The sequence below is a fragment of the Podarcis muralis genome, chromosome 9 (genome assembly GCF_964188315.1).
Source record: "Podarcis muralis chromosome 9, rPodMur119.hap1.1, whole genome shotgun sequence".
NCBI lineage: Eukaryota > Metazoa > Chordata > Lepidosauria > Squamata > Lacertidae > Podarcis > Podarcis muralis.
This window is the reverse complement of record NC_135663.1, coordinates 7,982,744-7,988,743: the sequence shown is the minus strand read 5'-3', so window position 1 is coordinate 7,988,743 and position 6,000 is coordinate 7,982,744.

Below are 6,000 nucleotides of genomic sequence, written 5' to 3'. Positions count from 1 at the left end.
TTCTTGTGCCAAAATGCATCCCAACCCACCTGTAATCACACCTGGCTCATGACTCACTCTCTCTCTCTCCCCCTCCCTCCCTCTCTCTCCTGATGCTGAGTTTTGACACTGCTACAATGAAGGGCACCACCTTGCTGCAAACTGTAATGACTGTTCAGTTAAAGTAAAGGTAAAGGTACCCCTGCCTGTACGGGCCAGTCTTGACAGACTCTGGGGTTGTGCGCTCATCTCACTCTATAGGCCGGGAGCCAGCGCTGTCCGCAGACACTTGCGGGTCACGTGGCCAGCGTGACAAAGCTGCATCTGGCGAGCCAGCGCAGCACACGGAATGCCGTTTACCTTCCCGCTGGTAAGCGGTCCCTATTTATCTACTTGCACCCGGGGGTGCTTTCGAACTGCTAGGTTGGCAGGCGCTGGGACCGAACGATGGGAGCGCACCCCGCCATGGGGATTCGAAACGCCGACCATGCAATCGGCAAGACCTAGGCACTGAGGGTTTACCCACAGCGCCACCCGCGTCCCTAATTGACTGTTCAGTTACAAAAACACAAAAGCAAGAAAGAAATAACTATGCATATGCAAAACCCAGATCCTGAGCAAATGTCCTTTCCTAGTGCTGTTGGAAAAATAGTAATCGCTGACCCTCATTCTAATTGCACAATAATTGAATCACAAAGAATATTATTTCCTTCTTTGAAGCAGGCTAGTTCAAAACATTACTAAAGATTTATCCTGTAAAAATATAATCCCTTTTTTACCATTAATATTGTTCTTCGCTCCTCTTAAAAATAAAGAAAGACTACCTCCCCTATCTGCTTTGGTGCTTCAGAAAACAGTTTTATCAATGTAAATTAATTCTACATTCGGATACATATCCAAGACTTAAAAATAGCCAGAAATGGATTTGTATATCCCAGAGCAATGTGTTTTCTTAATCACGGCCAAATGCAGGAGCCCAAATAACCAGGAGTGGCTCAGTGGACCAGACAGATGAAGCTTCTCATGCTTTGCTTCACTTTGTCACCTCCATCAGTCAATTGAATTGAGCATATGTCCATGATGCACTCGCTCCAGATTTCTAGCTGAATGATCCATTAGAAAATAAGCCGATTCATTAAAACATAAAAATGAGAAGAGGATTCATGGAAGAAGAAGTGACATATGGGCCAATAAAATGTCACTGTTTGGTTTCTTAGAGAGAGAGAGAGAGAGAGAGAGAGAGAGAGAGAGAGAGAGAGAGGAGGAGGAGGAACTCTGTCTGTATGTCTCAATGTTTGTAATGATTTGACAACCCAATGTAAGGATCTCTGGGAAGGCCCAGTTTCATTTTGGACTCATTACTCTTGAAAATCATAAAATGTTTTGGAAGCTTCCCCCAACTCCCAGTTTGCTATTTGGCATAAGAAGGGTGGCAGAGCTCATAAATATGTCCAGGATGCAGAATTCTCAGGCCATGCTCACACCAAAACATCTAAGGCTGTATGGTACTACTTGAAACAATCATGGCTTCCCCCAAAGAATTCTGGGAGATGAGGCTTGCTAAGGGTGCCGAGAGTTGTTAGGTGGTCCCTAGCCCCTTCCTTGATGGGAGGGTGTTCCATAAGGCCCTCCACTACTGAGAAGGTCCTCTACTTTGTTTCCTTCAACCTTGTGATGAGGAAACCACCAGAAGGCCCTCAGAGCAGAAGTTTGGTGTCTGGCCTAAACAATGGGGACAGACATGCTCTTTCAGGTATACAGGGCTGAAGCCATTTAGGGTTTTAAAGGTCAACACCAACACTTAGAATTGTGTTTGGAAATGTACTGGGAGCCAATGTAGATCTTTTAGGACCAGTGTTATATAGTCCTGGTGGTTGTTCTCAGTCACCAGTATAGCAGCCACAGTCTGGATTCATTGTAGTTTCTGAGTCACCTTCAAAGGTAGTCCCACATGGAGTGCATTGCAGTACTCAGGGCATTGTACCACTCTGCAATCCCCATGTGGCTTCCAGTAGCTGGTATTCAGAGGCTGCCTCTAACAGTGGAGGTAGAACACAGCCATTTCAAAGGATATCTGCCTTTCAGTTCACACGTTACTTCACAGAATGCAGATCAGGTGGGTTCATATTAAAATGCAAATTGAACCAAGTTCCTCTCCCATCCCAACACACAGGTATCAGTCGAGTCTGCACCTTACAGAGGCTGCTGAACTACAACTGCCATGAGTCCTAGCTGGCATGGCTTGTGACCAGGGATGATGAAATCGCAGCTGAATAGCATCTGGAAAAAAAGAAGGAAGGAAGGAAGGAAGGAAGGAAGGAAGGAAGGAAGGAAGGAAGGAAAGAAAGAAAGAAAGAAAGAAAGAAAGAAAGAAAGAAAGAAGGAAGGAAAATATTTGGGGAGGCATTGCTCATCTTACTTTCCCACTGCAGGTTTTCAAGCTCCACCTGGGCTACCACGCACAATTGCCAGCCCTCACTGGTTCTCCCAAAGTTCAGTCGTTAAAATGAAAAGCCATTTGTCTTCTAGTTACATTGTTCAGCCGGTAAAAACGCACACAAAACTGGATTGCTCCAGTGGACATGCTCCATGCTTCAGCACTGACTGCAAGGTCAGAAAAACTCCTCATTCAATTCCAGATGGAGAAAACAGATGTCAAGGTGAAGAGAGGTGGGGGGAGGCTAGCAGATGGAAGTGTTAAGCATTTCCCATACCAAAAGAAAAGAAAAGAAAGTGTGATTCTGCCGGGTGTATTGCAGCTCGGCGTCTTATCTCTAATCATTCTTGTTAAGTTTAAAGATGTTGCTTTCACGCAATACACACCCCCACCCCTGCCTGGCTTCTACATTTAGCAATGGCTGCCTGTGTAATCTCAGAGAATAAACTGCCGATCCCGCTCGAGCACTTTGTCAACTCTCTTGGTAATATTTGGATTAAAGTCGGGGAAATTAAAAAGATTGCCGCGGTTAAGGAAGTTTGCCATCTGTAAAATCGGAGACTAGTCACGCTAATCAGCCCCGTGAGTTAATTGGATTTTGGAATGGGCTGGTGTGAGAATGTTGGGAGCAGATTAAATTCAGACTTCGTCAGACTACACATTAATTCCATTCAATTTACAGCACCTAATAATTTAGGACTGGCTCCTCACAGAAGGTGGAGTGGTTTTATTTATTTATTTATTATTTCACTTTTGTACCGCTCTTCATAAAATAAAGTAAAAATCCAGTGCGGACAATGCTGAGCAGAACTCACAGTGAGCCCCACTAGCAGTAAAATAATTTGTTTGAAGTGGGAGATGCAGAATAGGACACCCCTCAGGACACAGATCAAATATGGGTACCATATTTGTTTTCATCATATTCACCTTGCTCTTCAGACTCGGAGGTAAATGTATCCACTGTTGCAAGTTAGACTGTAGTTTCTTGAAAACATGTATAAGATTGCAGTTGGCCATGTTACCAGCATTGCTGGGAACTAGAATTCCAAGATGAGTTAGCTCAGTGGGGCACAATCTAGAAAGGGCTGCCATTGTCTTACCAACTGATGGTGGTAAAAGGCACTCAAGCCACCAAGGGCACCTTTGCCTCCAGTGACAGTGCTGGATTGAAAAGCACCCTCAAAATCTGTAAACAAATTCATTTCGTCCAAGCCACTCTGGGAGCCTTCTGGGATGAAAAGTAAGTTAACATGTCCCAGATACACACATACACAGTGCTAGAGTCAAGAGTTGGTACCTTGTGATTAGCTTATAATGTGGTGCTCAGCCACAATCGGTTTCTCGTAAGCCCAATTTCTGCTGTCATCGATGCCACTGCAAATTCTGAGGAATTCTGAGTGGGAAGGAGTTGGCTGAAGAGAGATCGATAACGGCCTGGAAACCCTTTAAAAAAACTCACCTTAAATTTAAAAAGAGAAGAAGCCAGAGAACAAGCCAATGTTTTGTAGCCCATTCAACATAATGAATAACCCCTTAATCTGCCCTATCTCATGAAAAACAATAAATATTTTTTTTATATTGGGTGCATGAAAAATGTTTATTTGTCGCATGGAAAATACCACACATCGTCACTACAGTCTCTTGCAATCTGGCAAAATATTTCTTTAGTTAAGTAACAACACACATACACACTTTTTTTACAAATGTTGTCCTTCAGCATCATTCTGAAGGACAGGACTGGCCCTATTACTGGTCTGAGTGATATGGCTTCCTCATGCAATAGAAGGTAAGGGGTGGGGAAAGTGGCAAGGCATTGGCCCACAGGACCATGCAGTCTACGCTACACCCCTAAGCTAGCCTACCATGCTCAGGTGTAATAGAGAATGCAGTCCCATTGGCAGTAAGAACACAAGAAGAGCCCTGCTGCATCAGGCCGATGGCCCATTTTGTCCAGCATCCTGCTCTTGCAGTAACCAACCAGATACCTGTGGGGAAACCCATAAATAAGTGCTGAAATTAGATCCACCTGCAAATGGTCAGTTTCTGTCCATGGAATTGGACAAGCCACCTTCTTGCCATCTGCCAGCAACATGTTTTGGGCCAAAGAGGAAGAGGGAGACATGGAAAATTGGGGGCATTCATAGAAACACTAAGAAAGCTATAACGCTTCTGCTGTTGTTGGCAGCTAACCTCCCCTGAAACTGAAGCATTAAAAGAGCCCACTGCAAAGGTAAGCAAGTGTAATGGTTCTAGGGGTTGCTCGTGCGTAAGCCTGTGCCAACACCTGGCTGGGTTGCCTGAGTGAACCTTTCCTGTCCGGACAACCACTCACCCGTGGCTGTCTCAATCGCTGGCAGAATCCGTCAGTGGGCGTTTCTTAAACTTCTTCCAGCAAAGAAGTTCTTTGACGCCCAGTCTCCTCCTACTCTCCCTGTGCGGAAGCCTTCTGCGCAAGGAGGGCGTAGGCAGTGGAGGACCCTTCCTCTCCCCGCTGGTCCCCGGCAAGGAGTCATGTGACCGCCTCTCTGATTCCCCCCATCTGCCCCCCTTCTCCACTGGAGCTAAGCTGATTCCCTTCCCCAGAAGATGGGCTGCCTCTCCCAATCCCGGGACGCTCTCTGGGATCCCTCTGGAGCTTGCTCTCCCTCCGGCACTGATGGCAGTTCCCTGACAGCAAGTTTTGAATGAGTAAAAAATAGCAGGGAGTGGTTAGAGCAGGATGGGGAACCTGTGACCTTCAAGATGCTGATGGACTCCAACTCTCGTCAACTCACTATCATGTCCTATAGTCAAGGGGAACTTGGAGTCCCACAAGACCAGGAAGGTCATAGGTTCCTTACACCTGGATTAGAGGGACGGACAAGGACTAGGGAGTCAAGAGTTCATATCCCAACTTGTTTTTGAAGCTAATTGTATGTCAAAGATACTAGGTGTCCTTGGGTTTGTGTATGACTGCCCCACATATGACCATAGGCCAGCACAAGCCAACCTTCCCTAACCAGGTACCCTCAAGATGTGCTTCCATCAATGCTGGCTGAAGGTGATGGGAGATGAAGTCCAACAACATCTGGAGGGTACCAGATTGAATTGGGCTGCCCAACACAATGCACAGTACAATCCAAAAATATCTACTTGGAAGCACGGATGGGAAAGGCATTAAACTGAGCTCACATTAAAAGCAAACCTCTCCAATTCACACTTTCCAAAATGATGTGCAAACTGAAATGATGACATCTTTCAAAACTCATACTTCTCTTAATTTTGCAATGCCATTCTCTGGCCAAATTATGTGTACAAAAGTGCTCATGCTCAAGCAAAAGTAATATGAATCATTTTGTTTCATAGAGCAGCAGATCTATAAAAGTATATCACCCAATAGCAGCAAAAAACCCAACCCAAAGAATGCACCCCACTCTGACAAATGCAACTCAGCCAAAACCTTCCCCAGCCTTCTTTCCCTCTGCAATTGCCTAATTACAAACAGTAAATCAGGAGCGGGGATGGAAGGAAGTGTAGATCAATTTACGAAAGAAGGGGAAGAATCCCAGAAACAAGATTATCAATCCATTCCAGCAAGTTTTCGA